The following is a 15003-nucleotide window of genomic DNA, read 5'->3' as shown; positions in this document are numbered from 1 at the left end:
GAGGATCTCTGAGGCAGGAGGATTTCTGAGTTCAAGGTTAGCCCTGTCTATAGAGTGAGTTTCAAGACAGCCAGGGCTATGCTGAGAAATCCTGTCTCTAAAAAAATAAAAAGATTTTTAAAAACTGTCCTAAAGCAAAATAAAATAAGAAATTATGCCTGACAAAGTATAGTGATACATATTTATGAAGATGCCATTATGTTGTCTACTAAAGTAAAAATTAATTTAAAAAATACATAAATATTCACTAAGGTTAGATTTTTTTTTTGCCATATCCCTAAAGAATACAGTGTAAGAACCATTTGCACACTTACAGTGTATTAGGTATAGTACAGAAGTGTAGAATAGAACTGTATAGAACAGTGTAAAATAGTTTTAGAATAAAATAGCATAGAAGTACCAGAATGTATTGGAAATGATTTAAAGTACACAGGAGGGGCTGGTGAGTCGGTTCAGTGGGTAAAGGTGTTTGCTGCCAAGCCTGATAACCTGAGTGTAAGCCCTAGGATCCAAACAGCAGGCTATAACTGACTCTTGCAAGTTGTCTTCTGACAAACATGCACAAACACATGTATGTGCACACATAATAATAAACGTAATTTAAAAATCTAAAAACTTGTGGGTGTCAGTTCTTTCCTTCTACCATGCTGGCCACTACAACACCATTTTATCTGAGGAACTTGACTTTCCAAGGATGCTGATGCCTTGGAGTGAATCATCTAAATAAATGGAGGAGCGATTGCCCCGTGTTTTATCCCCTGAGCAGACAACAGATCATTTGTTTCCATGCAGTGAACACACATGAATTTCAATCTCCCAGGAGTGAAACTGGCTGCCTCTGCTGGGGTGCAGCAGAGAACTGGGCAGAACACAGAGTTTATGGGGTTTCTTAGTGGGCAGAGCTTTCCAGGGTGGTCTGGGATTGGAGGGATTATGTAGCCTGATCTTTGGGGCAAGCTCAGGGATTTTTTTTTTTTTTTTTTTTTTCTTATAGGGCAGGGCCTGGCTACTCTTCTGCTTTGGTACTGGGAATGACTACAGTGTCAAAAGGATGGTCTGGGAGTGGGGGAAGGGGCTGGTGGTGGTTGGCTGGCTGGTTTCCAGCCTTAAGTTGCATCTGTTTTAGCCTTCCCTGCCTGACTTCTGGAGCTCCTCAGGTGGGGCCACTTGGAAGCATTGAGGGTTTACAAAGTATACAAACTTTACAAAAGGAGTCAGTCCATGCCTTCCCTGCTGCTTAAATTGGCTTGAGTAGCCAACAACTCCCAACCATAACTGTAATTTTGCTACTGTTGGGAATTGTAATGCAAATATCTGTGTTTCCCAACGGTCTCAGGTGACCCCTGTGGAAGGGTTGACCCTAAAGGGTCACGACCCACACGTTGAGAACCACTGCTCTAGGAAGAAGCTAAGGCTGACAGGCCACTCGGCTTCTCAAACAAGGCATCTTGTTCTGAGAGTTCCCTGCTAGGATTTGGCGATTGTAGCTATCCAGCGATTACAGTTGTCAGACGGCTGGATTCTGGAAGAATTAAGAAGCATCTTCTGCAAGTGGAGATAGCTTGAGTAGTGTGGAAATGATCGTATACACGTGGGACAAGTGTAGGAGAGGCATTTGTGGAATCCTCAAGAAAGCAAAGAGAAAGAATGATGATAGAAGAATCTTAGAGGAACTTGGGAAGGAGAGGGGGCCCGAGAAGAGGGGCACAGAGGTGGGGTGGGGTGGAGCCAGGATGCTGGGGAAGCAGGCAGTAGCAGCTGAGCGCCTGTCTTCAGGATAGCAATGGAAATCATGTCTTTGATGAGCATGAACGTACTCTTGTAGCTACTATAGGCTCTTGTTGCTACTATGTGACTCACGGTGAGGAAAAGTGCTTTTCTAAAGGGTTGGGGGTCTGAATTTAAGCCTTTGAGCTCAGCGCTAAGCTGGTAACTGCTTCTGGGGTTCATCTTCCTCTGGTTTATTGGTGTGAGAAAAAAAAAAGTTTCCCTGTTTCCGCCTCAGTGGCCCCTCTTCTTTACCGACCCCACCCTGCCCCCACTTGTGGCTAAACTGCCCAACTGCCAATTAAAACCCACATTTCCCAGTATGCCTTGCATGGCTCAGAAGTCTCAGTTCCTTCCATTCACCCTGCACTTCAGCTCAAAGGGGCTTTAGTCAATCACTGTGTTCACCACAGGGCAATGTGTTCTGTTCTCTCCGGGCTTCTGCCTTCACCTCCCCCCGTGGCGGGGAAAATCTGTTAGCACTCCCCAATAAACCATACTTGTAGCAGGAAGAACCAGGTTATTGCACCACTCTGGGAAGTAGCACTGGGCTTTCCTTCCTCGTGGACCTCCACAAGGGCTCCTCGGTGGGGTCTTGCCTTGAGTGTATAGCTCCTGGTGAGAGGTGCTGTGGTGTGAACTTGAGCTGGGAGCCTCTGTGGTAGGTGCACCTTGCCCTACTGCCTGAGCGTCTTCTGGGCTGTCAAGGACTTCCTCTTAGCTTCTGCATTTCCTCACAGCTCCGGAAGCTGCAGCTGACCTTCCGCCCCACCCCCACTCCCAGCCCTGCATCCTCCCTGTTCTAGGAATTCACCTCCCATTTTGTTCTCTCTGACCATGGATATTCCCTTCCATGGGTCATGATTCTGAACTCTTAAAAAGCTCTAAAAACCCAAGTGCTGTTTTGGTTGTGTAGCCGTAAGTGGCAAAAAGCTTTTTGTTGAGTTTCTCTATCGCCCAGTGATTGTGAACTTCGCATTTGTTGCCAAAAATATCTCTGTATTGATTTGGCATCGTGGTCCTAAACCTAGTTGAAGAAATTATGTCACCAACAGTGTCATGGCTCTAAATTATGAGACACTGTGATCTTTGGCATTCTTTTGGCCCCCAGAATTTAGGGTGAGGGATTTATACCAAAGCTAAGGTGTCACGCAAAGGAGGATTGGATAGTAGAGACGTGAAAAGACAACCCCACTGGTATAAATTATAAATTATAATTTACAAGAAGCATGCAGAATATAATACAAATGTTAGATATATAATAATACTATATATAATTATATATAATTGCACATGCATAGGGGAAGTTTGAAAGGCCATATGTTAGCAGTAGGTTAATAGGCTTTTTCTTATTTTTGCCTTGCTTTAGCAGTCTCAGAAAAAATACTTTATATATGTGTGTGTATATACATATATATGTATATATGTACATATATATATGTATATATAAAATATATAAAAATATATATTTCTTTTGGTTTTTTGAGACAGGGTTTCTCTGTGTAGCTCTAGCTGTCCTGGAACTCACTCTGTAGACCAGGCTGGCCTCAAACCATCAGTGCTTTTTAGAATTCAGAATCATCCTGGACATGGTGACCCAGTGAAGGGAATACCCATGGGTAGAAGGAACAGAACAGGAGGTGAATTCCTAGAACAGGGAGGATGTGGGACTGTGGGTGGGAGAGGGTGGGGCAGGGGAGGGGGTGGGGATGAAGGGTCAGTTGTAGCTTCCAGAGTTTTGAGGATCTGCAGGCCTCTGCCTCCCAAGTGCTGGGATTAAAGGCATGTGTCACCACATCCCAGTTCAAAAATTTTTATTTTATTTTTTATGTGTATGAACATTCCATATATATATATATATATATATATATATATATATATATATATAATATATATATATATATCACATATGTGCCTGATGCCCATGGAAATCAAAAGAAGGTGTTAGATCCCTTGGAACTGGAGTTATGGACAGTTATGAGCTGCCATGTGGGTGCTGGGAACTGGTCTCAGGGAATCAATCCACAAGTGCTGTAAGTGCCCTTAACCACCAAGCCATTGTTCCAGTCCCCAGCTAATAAACAGTCAAAATTACCAAAAGACTAGTTGATGGGCACCAGAGAGATGGCTCAGTGGTTAAGATGCAGATGGCCTGAGTTTGGTTCCCACCCCCCCACCCCCCAAAAAAACAGCTGTCTCTCTCATGCCCTCACCTGTTTTTCCAGGTGTGTCTTTGCTGATGCTCAACAGGTGGTTCAGGTTTCTTCCCTCTACTCTGATTGTGTCACCATATGCAGACGATCTTAATTTTTGTCAAAGCTAAGCCATATTTTATGGACACAAGGTCCCACCCGTACTTACACATTCACTGATCTGTTTTGTCAGGGAAAATAGGGCATTATGTGATAACTTATATATGATATTTATATAATAACTTCCCACTTTCAAAGATTCATGTTATTATTCATGTGTGTGTGTGTGCAAGCATGTGAGTGTATGTGAGTGGATATGCTGCAGAGACCAGAAGAGGGCACTAAATCTCCCAGAGCTGAAGTTAATGGTAGTTTTGAGTCACCAGATGTGGATAGTAGTTTTAAGAAACTAAATCCCAGCCATTCAGTTTTACCAAATGAAGACTCAGGAGCCAGATGCTGGGGTGAAAACCTGCTGGCTCAGAGAGGCAGAGAAAGCACCCAGCTGACCTTCCTACTCCACTGACATCCCAGGAAAAAAGAGCTTTATCTCCTTCTCCACAGAGTCTCAGATACCCTTCAACTCAAAGACTCCTTTCTGTCTACTTATGTTCACTTCCTGTAGGCTGGTTGCTTGCTCCACCTCTTGACCTAGGGTTGACCCTATTCAGCTCTTGAATTAAAGGTGTGTGCTGCCTGACAGTAGTGACACTGGCCTTTAATCCCTGCACTTGGGAGGCAGAGGCAGGCGGATTTCTGAGTTCGAGGCCAGCCTGGTGTACAGAGTGAGTTCCAGGACAGCCAGGGCTACACAGAGAAACCCTGTCTCGAAAACAAAAACAAAACAAACAAAAACCAAAGGTGTGTACTAAGGCAGAGCCACACCACAACTACTTAGGTTTTTGTTTTGTTTTTCGAGACAGGGTTTTTCTGTATAGCCTTGGCTGTCCTGGAACTCACTCTGTAGACCAGGCTGGCCTTGAACTCAGAAATCCACCTGCCTCTACCTCCCAAGTGCTGGGATTAAAGGCGTGCGCCACCACTGCCTGGCAACAACTACTTGTTTACAGTAAACAGAAACCTCTAGGATCCAAGGCTGAGCCACAGTTACAAACACATTCTTACAGTTCACAATCTAGGGGTTCACGATGTGATCAAATATTCTGCAACAGTGGATGCTGGGAACCAAGCTCAGGTCCTCTGAAGGAACAATGTCCTTTCCTGTTTTGCCCAATGCCCCAGTTCACTGATTTAACAACGTGTGCCACCTGATTGCTGGCCCCATCTCTCAACTGAAGCTTCTGCGTATATGATTCTTTATTCAGTCACTCATTCACATCCACAGGAATTCATGAGCACCCCGTATGTGCCATGCTCTGTCTGTGGTAAGCCTTGGTGTACCGCAGTGAGTTAACAGATGGTGTTTCCCCCAGGAGCACTTAATCTAGTTGGTGATTGGGAGAAATTAATTAGTAAGTTTGTGTATAATAAAGCATTGTACAGTGACATAAATATACTGTGAAGAAAAGCAAAGTTATGGAAAAGAAAGAGACAAGGGGTTGGTATTTAAATGGTGTGACTAGGGGTTCCCTCTTGGCATTCTGCCTCCTTGCTGGGTTGTGTGAACTCAGGCTGACAAAATGCTAGGGATTGGGCTGCATTTTACCCTTGCCTGCCATCAGGTTTGGGCTTGTAGGAAGTTCAGTGGGTGGGAGAACAGAGCCTAAGATGGGGACCCCAGCCCCGGTGAGAAAAAAATGCAGCCTGATGCCAATGCTGGGGGTTCCCTTACTCTTGAATACTCAAACACTGCTGGGAAGTCCCAGGAGTTCTAAACGGAATGAGGGTGGGGCTGAGTGATGAGGTGGATGTCTGGGAGCACAGAGGAGCCTTCTGAGGGAGACTTAGCTGTGTGGCTCTGTATAATGACAAAGGCTTTCCCTACAGCACCCACCATGGTTCTTGATGAGAGAGACAGTTCTTGTTTGTTCAAACTGTTTACTTGTTGTTTATCGTGGAAAACAACCTTCATCATACAACTTCCTCAGGGTGAACCAGAGATTAAATACCTTTTGCAGGAAGGAATGTTCGGGAAGGGGAGCTGATTGGCTAAACCCTCAGGTCCCATCTAGATACCTCATTAGCATGGAGAACTTTGTGTTCTTTATTTGGGGTGTCATGGTCACGTGTTCTACGACAGGAATCTGGTTGGGAGTAGATGGAACAAACACCTACAGTCCTCAGGCATGAGGGTAAGGGGCTGGGAAGCAGGGATCTGAATCCACTTGACCTTACCAAGTTTTCTAGCATGGTCCACTGCTTCACAGGGAGTTGGTATTTAAATAGTGTGACTACAGGTGCTTGCCTTCAAGCCTGAGGATCCCTCTTTGAATAAGTGGTACCCAAAAGAAATTAAGACATGAACTATTTGGGTATATGGTACATAGGGGCCTAAGAACATTTTAGACTTAAGGAAAAAAAAAAAGGTGAATGCCCCAAGGCAGAATTCTTTAAATTTTGTATTTCATATGCAAGGATGCTTTGCCTGCATGTATATCAATGTACCACATTGGTGCCTGGTGCCTGTGGAGGGGTCAGATCCCCTGAAACTGGAGTTAGAGACAGTTGTGAGCTGCCATGTGGGTACTAGGAACTGAAACCAGGTTCTTTGGAAGAGCAGCAAGTGCTCTTAACCACTGAGCCATCTCTCCTGCCTCTTAGTTTTGTAGTGTCAGGGAAATGTTAGTAATCCTGCAAAAGCCAGACAGGATCCAATCTGATATAACTCATAGCAGAGTCTTTATTCTATTCCAGCTAGCTCTCCCCCGCCCCCATGCACCGCCATCATGGTTTTGATGGTGGGGAGGCCTGAATATCTACGGGGGCAAGGCTTTATAGTAAGCAGCAACTGGGGATAAGTGTGCAAGCATCTAATTGGAAAGCTACTGTGGCCTTTTACATAATTGGCTGGTGCCGGGAGTCGTATCCTAAACGTAACTGCTGCTCTCCTCTGCATTGGTGAGTGTTAGGCAGGGGATGGGCTTATAAGCTGGGGGTGCAGGTTTGTTGGGTGGAAAAACTTGGAGACGCTGGTATTATTGAGGATGTAACCTAGAGATGCTAGTCTTGTTGTAGATTAGCCTAGAGCCTGGAGCTAGGCTCAAGTTTTTTTTGGGGGGTCAACTTGGAAACTAATGCTAGGTACCAGCCTGTTAGTTTACTAAATTCAAACTTAGGTCAGGTTCTCTAAAATGGAGTCTGAATTGAAAAGATTTGGCATCTCACTTTTATATGTTTTTTTTTTTTTTTTTTTTTTTTTTTTTTTTTTTTATTTTGTATTTTTGAGACAGGGTCTTAGTATATAGCCTTGACTGGTCTGGAACTGGCTACAATAGCTGTTATGTAAACCAAGCTGGCCTTGAACTCAGAGAGGTTCATCTGCTTCTGGGATGCTGGGATTACAAACATGTGCTACCATGACCAGCTGCCATGGTAGAATTTACTTATTTATTTATTTATTTAGAGAGAATATATGCATACATACATAGGTGTGTACCTACCGTGGCATGCTTTTGGAGGTCAGAGGACACCTTGAAGATGTTGCTTCTCTCCATCTTACCAAGTGGGTCTTGGGGGTTGAATTTAGATCCTCAGGCTTGAAGGCAAGCTTACTCACCGAGCCATTTCACTGGCCCCAGACAGAATTCTGGTTGTCTATTATGGGGACTGGGCTGCAAGGAAGACTTTGTTTCAGTGGAGTGACTAAGCTTGGAAGTGACAAGATGAAGTGAGAGAAGCCTCTGGCAAGGATTCTGAGGTTTTCATTCATTAGCTATGAAAACTCCTTCTCAGGGACTGGAGAGGTGGCTCAGTGGTTAGGGGCACTTGTTGTTCTTGCAGAGAACCCAATTTTGTTTCTCACCGTCCATATGGTACCTCATAACTATCTGTAATCCCAGTTCCAGAGGATCCAATCTAAAAAAATATTCTAAAACGAAAAGTGCTTTTTTTTTTTTTTTTTGGACAAGGTTTTTCTGTGTAGCCCTGGCTGTCCTGGAACTCACTCTGTAGACCAGGCTGGCCTCAAACTCACAGATGAGTACCACCACTGCCTGGCTGCAAAAGTGCTTTTGAAGTCACCAATGAGTGATTTCCCAAGTCCTCAACCTCTCCCACTGCTGTAGAGGAAATGACGCCAACTTTCGTTTGGTTAAGAAACATTTGCACAGACCCTGCAAGATGCTTAGGCCAAGGAAACATAAACAGGACCAAATCAGAGCCCAGCATTTCAGGGGTCAGGGCCCCTGAGAATGTGGAGAACCACAACAGATGACTGATCCCCCTTCAGCATTGGATGGATCCATGGATAAGGCCCCTTCTTTCCCATAGTAGCTTCTTTCAGCCTTGGCCTTATTGAAGGTTCTCCTCATCCTATCGGTCTCTGACCCACACAAGTTACAACTCAGATATCCCAGAACAGCTTGCTTGAGGTCTTCTGTAGTTACGCTTTCTCCCCCACCCGCACCAAGGCTCAAACGCCTGATTCCTCCTGTCCATCATGCCTGTCAGCTGCGAGGCCCCACCTTCCTCCCCACTCTCTGTCAAGTTCTGCAGGACAGGAGACCTCAATGACCATTCATTATCTTTGTACAGCATGAGATCTTGGGTTATGTGTTGATATTGTCAGTGTCTCCAAAAACAGGAAGAGGTGGTGTGCCTATAGACTCAAGTCACTGCAGTTAGTGCTGAGGAAGACCAGGACCTGAGGAGATGACCTCAGGATTTGAGACCAACCTCATCCTCCAGACGGCTAAAGAAGAGTAAGGTGCTGAGAAGGACCCAGTGGCAACCTGTGTGACACTCCACCAAGCTTAGGGGTCTTTACACTAGCCTCAAGCCTTCTCAGGGTTGGCATCACGAGGTGCCAGTGTGGGCAGTGGCCTCATCTCTCTCTGGTTTGGATTTTTGGTTCTTAAAAACTTTATTCCAAATGAGGGAAATGAAACTATTGAAGAGTGTCCTGCAGCAACCAGTTGACGTGGGGCAAGAGGACAATTCCAAGTTAAGGCCTCAAAGGAAATCCCCTCCCTGTCATGTGCCAAGGCTGGGAGGAGTACAGCATGTACCAGCTCACTGCTTGGCCAGGCCCAGCCGCCACACTGAAAGAGCAGGATAGGAAAGTTGCTCTGTCTCTGGAGAGAGGATGAGAGCCCATTGCAGGTGGAAAACACCAGAGGTGAAGGCAACTAACAGCCCCTGGCCTGAGGTGACCTCTTAGGCCTAGTTCTTGCTACTCCATGGCTAGGTTGCATGCACTGTCTCCTCTTTCCCATGGACCCTTCTGCAGAGGGAAGTTGGTCCCTTTTCTCCTAGCAGACCTGTTATACATTCTGCTCCGACTCAGATATGTGACCATTCAGTCTCCACTGTAAGCATCTCCTGATACTGGTCCTGAAGAACATTTAGTTGTCATCAAACAAAATCAAAATTCCTTTTGATCTCTTTGGGAGATTGAGATGGCCCACAAGTGATAAGCTATTAGGAAGCTTAGTTTTAAAGAATAGAAAGGGGGCTGGAGGGCTGGCTCAGCAGTTGGGAGCATTGACTGTGCTTCCAGAGGACCCAGGTTCAGTTCCCAGCACTCACCTGGTGGCTCACAGCTGTCTGTGGCTCCGGTTCCAGGGGACCTGACACCCTTACACAAGCATACATGCAGGCAAAACACCAACACACATAAAATAAAAATGAATAATTATTTTTTTAAAAGAGAGAAAGAAATAGAAAAAGAATAGGTGTGATGACACGTATATTCTCAGCACTTGAGAGACAGAGGAAGGTGGATCTCTTTGAGTTTGAGGCCAGCTTGGTGTATGTAGTAAGTAAGTCTCAGGATAGCCAGGGCTGTGTAGAAAAATCCTGTCTCAAATTAGAAAAGAAAAGAAAGAAACAAAACACACACACAAATACTTGCTTTAGTTATTTTTTTCTATTGTTGCAACGAAAAACTATGACCAAAGCAATTATAAAAGACCATTTAATTGGGCTTATGGTTTCAGAGGGATAGAGTCCATTATAGCAGTCCAAAGCCATAGTGGCAGAAACAACTGAGATCTCACATCTTGATTCACAAGTAGGAGGCAGAGAGAGTTAACTCAAAATAGCATAAATCCTTTGAAACCTCAAAGCCGGCCCCCAGTATCACACTTCCTTCAGTAAAACCCTTACCTCCTAGTCCTCCACGGCTAGTTTAGTCTAGCCGTAAACTAGAGACCAAGTGTTATACAAGACCTGTGACCAAGGTAACTCTTATAAAAGAAAGCATTTAATTGGGGGATTGCTTATAAATTCAGAGGGTAGTCCAATAGCATCCATCATGACAGGAAGCATAGCCAAGCATGGTGCTGGAGAAGCAGCTGAGAACAACATCCTGATTTCACAGGTTGATAGGCAGGCAGAGAGACTCTGACCTGGTGTGAGCTTCTGAAACTTCAAAGTCCACCCCAAGTGACACACTTACTCCAGTAGGGCCACCACTCCTAATCCTTCTAATCCTTCTCAGATCATCCCACATCCTGGTAACTAAGGGTTCAAATGTATGAGTCTATTGGAGGGGGGGGGGGCGCATTCTCATATAAACCACCACAGGTCACTTACAGGAGTGTGGGTGAGGGGTTACTCACAGCAGCAGAAATGACTCAAAGACAGCTGCATCACCAAAGCCCACCCCAGAACTGGTGACAGCTCATTGAAGCTGGAAACACTGTACAGCATGCATGCAGGCAGCTCAACGGGTTGGAGAGTGCCCTTTCCAAGTGACTCAGCCTGGTCACAAGCTTCTGGGCAGCTTGGCTGGTTTCTACTTCTCCCAGGCTGCTGATCTAGTCTAAGATCTTCTTTGCAGCTTGGCTTGTCTGAGAGTGACCCTCAGGAGTCCTTATTGCTTTCTCTGGAAGGGAGCAGCAGATTCGGGGACTTTCTGAAGCTGTTTTGAGTTTACTTTCTGGTTTAAGGAGGTTCCCTGCAGGATGAAATGTTTCAGTCCCAGAGAAATTTGCTGCACAAGTCTTCAAACATATGACTCCATGGGATCACTTTCATTTAAACCATCACAACCCTAAAACAACTCTCAGAAGTCAGTAACTGGCTGGGTGTGTTGGTGCATGCCTTTAACCCCAACACTTGGGAGACAGAGGCTGGCAGAGCTATGTGAGTTCAAGGCCAGCCTGGTTTACAGAGTGAGTTCCAGGACAGCCAGGATTGTTACAAGAGGAATATTGTCTCAAAAAACCAAAAAATAAAAAAGTCAGTAACTGGAGAATGGCAGACAAGACAGATTTGTTTATTTATTGCCTATCTCCCTCCTTTCCTTTCCTCCTCTCTTCTTTGAGCAAATGTTTATGCAAATCAGGCAGTATGGTTTGTAGAGTAGCGCAGGGTTGCTACCCTCACAAGTTTACAGTGCAGGGGGAATTGTATATGAAGTGTGTAAAGAAAGTGGCTCCCGAGGTGGGAAAAAGCTTCCTGGAGGAGGCGGAGCCCCTACCCTGCCATTAAGATGGAAAGGCAGGAAGGAGATCTTTCCAGCCAAGGAGGTCTCTGGACAGAGGGAAAATGGCGTGTGTTCCAGGAAATGCACACTGAGCAGAGTGGATTCTGGGAGCCTGAGCCAGGCATTGGCCTCTCTCCTCATTGAGATTGCATGGGGATGTACGAGTGCTTCGTGACTGTGTGATGGTGTTAATCTTGATTGCCAACTTGACAAGATTTACCATAAAGACAAGCCTCGTGCTTGTCAAGGCTCATCTAGATTAGAGGGTCTTAACTGTGAACCCCATCATTTCCTGGACTGGGTCCTCCGCTGGGTGAGGTGGAGAAGTGGAGCTGAAGGCCAGCATTCATCTCCTTCCTGTTTCCTGACCGTGGATACAACATGACCAGCTGTCTTAGACTCATACCGCCATGACTTCCACACTACAATGGAGTCCAGAACTGTGAACCAAAATAAACCTTTCCTTCCATAAGTCGCTTGGGTTATAGATCGTCATGGCAACAAGACAAGAAGCTACTATAACACAAAACCTGCATTGTTGAACAGAAGCCAGAACAAACTCCATAAGGCCAAGAAAGAGACATAAAGCTATGCTGAGAGGAGAAGAATGTGTCTGACCAGGACCTCTTTGGTTGTTGGAGACCAAGGACTCTGATCTCCTGAATCTTGGGAGGAAGCCTAGAGTATCCAGCTGAGTAGGAGAATTCTGGCTGGACACTCAGGCATACAGACCTGCTGGTGTGAGGAATGTCCTGTTTTTCAGCTCTGCCCTAGTTTCTCTTTGGAAGTCTTTGGGTCCTTCTGCTGCTACTATAGAAGAGCAACCTGTGCTATTTTCTAGCCAACTATAGCCTTGTTTCTCAACAGCTTTTAAGATGGCCAGTTTCTAAGTTTCCTTGAAAGAAATCTTGCCGAGATTGCCAATGGGTAAAGCATATACATGTGGACGATCCAGGTGTGGTGGTACATATGTAAAAGCACTCGGGAAATGGAGGCAGGGGGATCAGAGCAGGGCCAACTGTGACTTCCAGGCCAACTGACTGAGACTGTGTCTTATAATAAGCAAAGAGGAAGTAAAGTGGATGAGGATATTAGAACTCAGGCATCAGTGATTCTTAAACTGGCTGAACCAGGATTTAAACACTGGCCCAGGTAAATGGGAGCAATGGCTGGCCATAAAGGCCCTAAGCGCGAAACAAACTGATCCCCACACATTTTAGCCTCATGACTAAGATGGTGGAGTCTAACTTGGAGATAGACAAGATCTGGGACAGGTAACCAACTAAGGAAGTTATTGAAATCATCCAGACATGAGTTAGTGAGAACTAGACCCTTGGAAGAAGGAAAAAGGCTTATACAATTTAGGAAGTAAACAAAAGCAGCCCAGGAAGCTCCTGAAACTTGCAAGATTCATAAGATCCCCTTCTCCAAGCTCATAACACAGTAATCTATAGAGAGAATGTAGTGGGGAGCTGCCTGTGGGTGCAGGAGTCTCTAGGAGTACAATTTTGTGAGTTGTCATTTATGCTAGGCTGGGTTTCTTGGTGAATCACCATGTTCTTATAAATAACCCCAGGAAACTAACTGGCTTTCTAACCTAGATTTGGGTGGAATTGGTTCTTTGATCTGTCACCAGTGACAACTAGGTTTGGGTGAATAACTGTCCAGATCTCCCCAAGAAAATTCACACAACAATCAGATTCAAGAATCATTCCTAAGACAGAAGAGATGACTCAGTGGTTAAAAGCATCCAGTGCTCTCTCAGAGGATCCTGAGTTCTCTCCCAGCCATGATGTCTGGTGGTTCACAATCACCGTAACTCTAGTTCCAGGGGCTCTGACACCCTCTTCTGGTATCCTTGGGTATCCACATCCACTTACAGAAAAATACACATGCACACACTCACTTATAAAGATAAAACTATGTTTTAAAAGAAAGAAAGAAAGAAAGAAAGAAGGAAAGAGAAGAGAAGAGAAGAGAGAGAGAGAGAGAGAGAGAGAGAGAGAGAGAGAGACAGAAAGAGAACATCCCAGCACTTGGGAGGCTGATCCTACCTGTAAAATAAAAAATAAATAAAATATAGCCAGGTGTGGTGGCACATACCTTTAATCTTCAGGAGGTAGAGGCTGGTGGATCTTTATCAATTTGAGGCCAGCCTCATCTATATAGTGAGTTCTTGGAAAGCCAAGACTATGTAGATAGATCCTGTCTCAATAAATACATACATACATACATACATACATACATACATAATACATACATACACATGCTTTAAATACGAATACAAGCCCTTTGTTGAAGAGAAGCTTGGTGCTAGAGATAAGAGATAGCCACATACTGGTAGACATGAAATGGGTAGAGAACATGCATCTGGCAGAGAGGGAAAAGTTTGAGTCAGAAACCTCAGTGTTTTACAATTTTCTTTATACTTGTTTTTTTCTTCAATGGTGCCATCGTTACTACCTTTACATAAGTACATGCATGTATGTATGTATGTATGTATGTAAAAACAGTTAAAGTGGAAGAGGTCATGAATTTGGAAGAGAACAGGTTGGGGTATGTGGGAATGTTAGAGGGAGAAAAGAGGAGGGGGAAATGATAGAATTATATTTTAATCTCAAAAAATTTTTAAAGGCTGTATAATTAATTTACATAATTCTTTTTTTTTTTGAAGGAAAAAAATCTCCAAAACCCCCTGTGGCTTTCTTTTGTGTTGCCATCTACTGTTGGGCATGGAGCCTGCCTTGTGTGTGCTTTGTATTTACCCAGTGAGATTCCCTTAGTGAGATGATTTTTTCCTTCGTGGATGGTTGGGGATGGGAGCTCATGTTCATTTCTCCATCTTCGCGCTGGAACCAGGTCTGGTCTGGATCTGTGCAGGCGCTAGGCATGCTGCCATAGTCGACAGTGAACTTTCTACACATCAAATCAAAACAACGCTGTGAACACCCCGACTCAATAGAGCCAAGAAGTTCATGGTACTGACAGTCCACAATGCACATTCAGTTAAAAAAAACAAGCAGACAAAACCTTTGTTTTCTTCCACCAGGCCTTCTTGTTTATTTGTTTGTGACAGGTCTGAGGAATCCCAGGACAGCCTCAAACCTGCTATTTGGGCCAGGATGTCCCTGTACTCAATCCTCTTGCTTCAGCCTCTCCAAGGTTGGGATCACAGGTGTGTGCCGCCATGACCGACTTTTTTTTTCCGCCTTATTTATTTACTTAATTTTTTTTTTTTAAAAAGAAACATGGTGCCCATAAAAGATGATTTATAAAGACTGGCTGAGCAGATGAAAACAGGTTACTGGATGGATGACCCTTCTAAATGGCAGACTCGTCCACCTTTCCAATTAAACAAACTTGTGTTGCCCTTCACTAAATTCTGCCTCAAGCTGGTCCTTGGATAGAGGCGTGTTGAAGAGTTCCTGGAAGATCAGTCTACAAGCCAGGACGCCCAGCTCCCATGTGCACCCACCAAAGCAGGAGCTACAGGAG

The sequence above is a fragment of the Arvicanthis niloticus genome, chromosome 12 (assembly GCF_011762505.2).
Source record: "Arvicanthis niloticus isolate mArvNil1 chromosome 12, mArvNil1.pat.X, whole genome shotgun sequence".
NCBI classification, from domain to species: Eukaryota; Metazoa; Chordata; class Mammalia; order Rodentia; family Muridae; genus Arvicanthis; species Arvicanthis niloticus.
Note: the sequence above shows the minus strand (reverse complement) of the source record.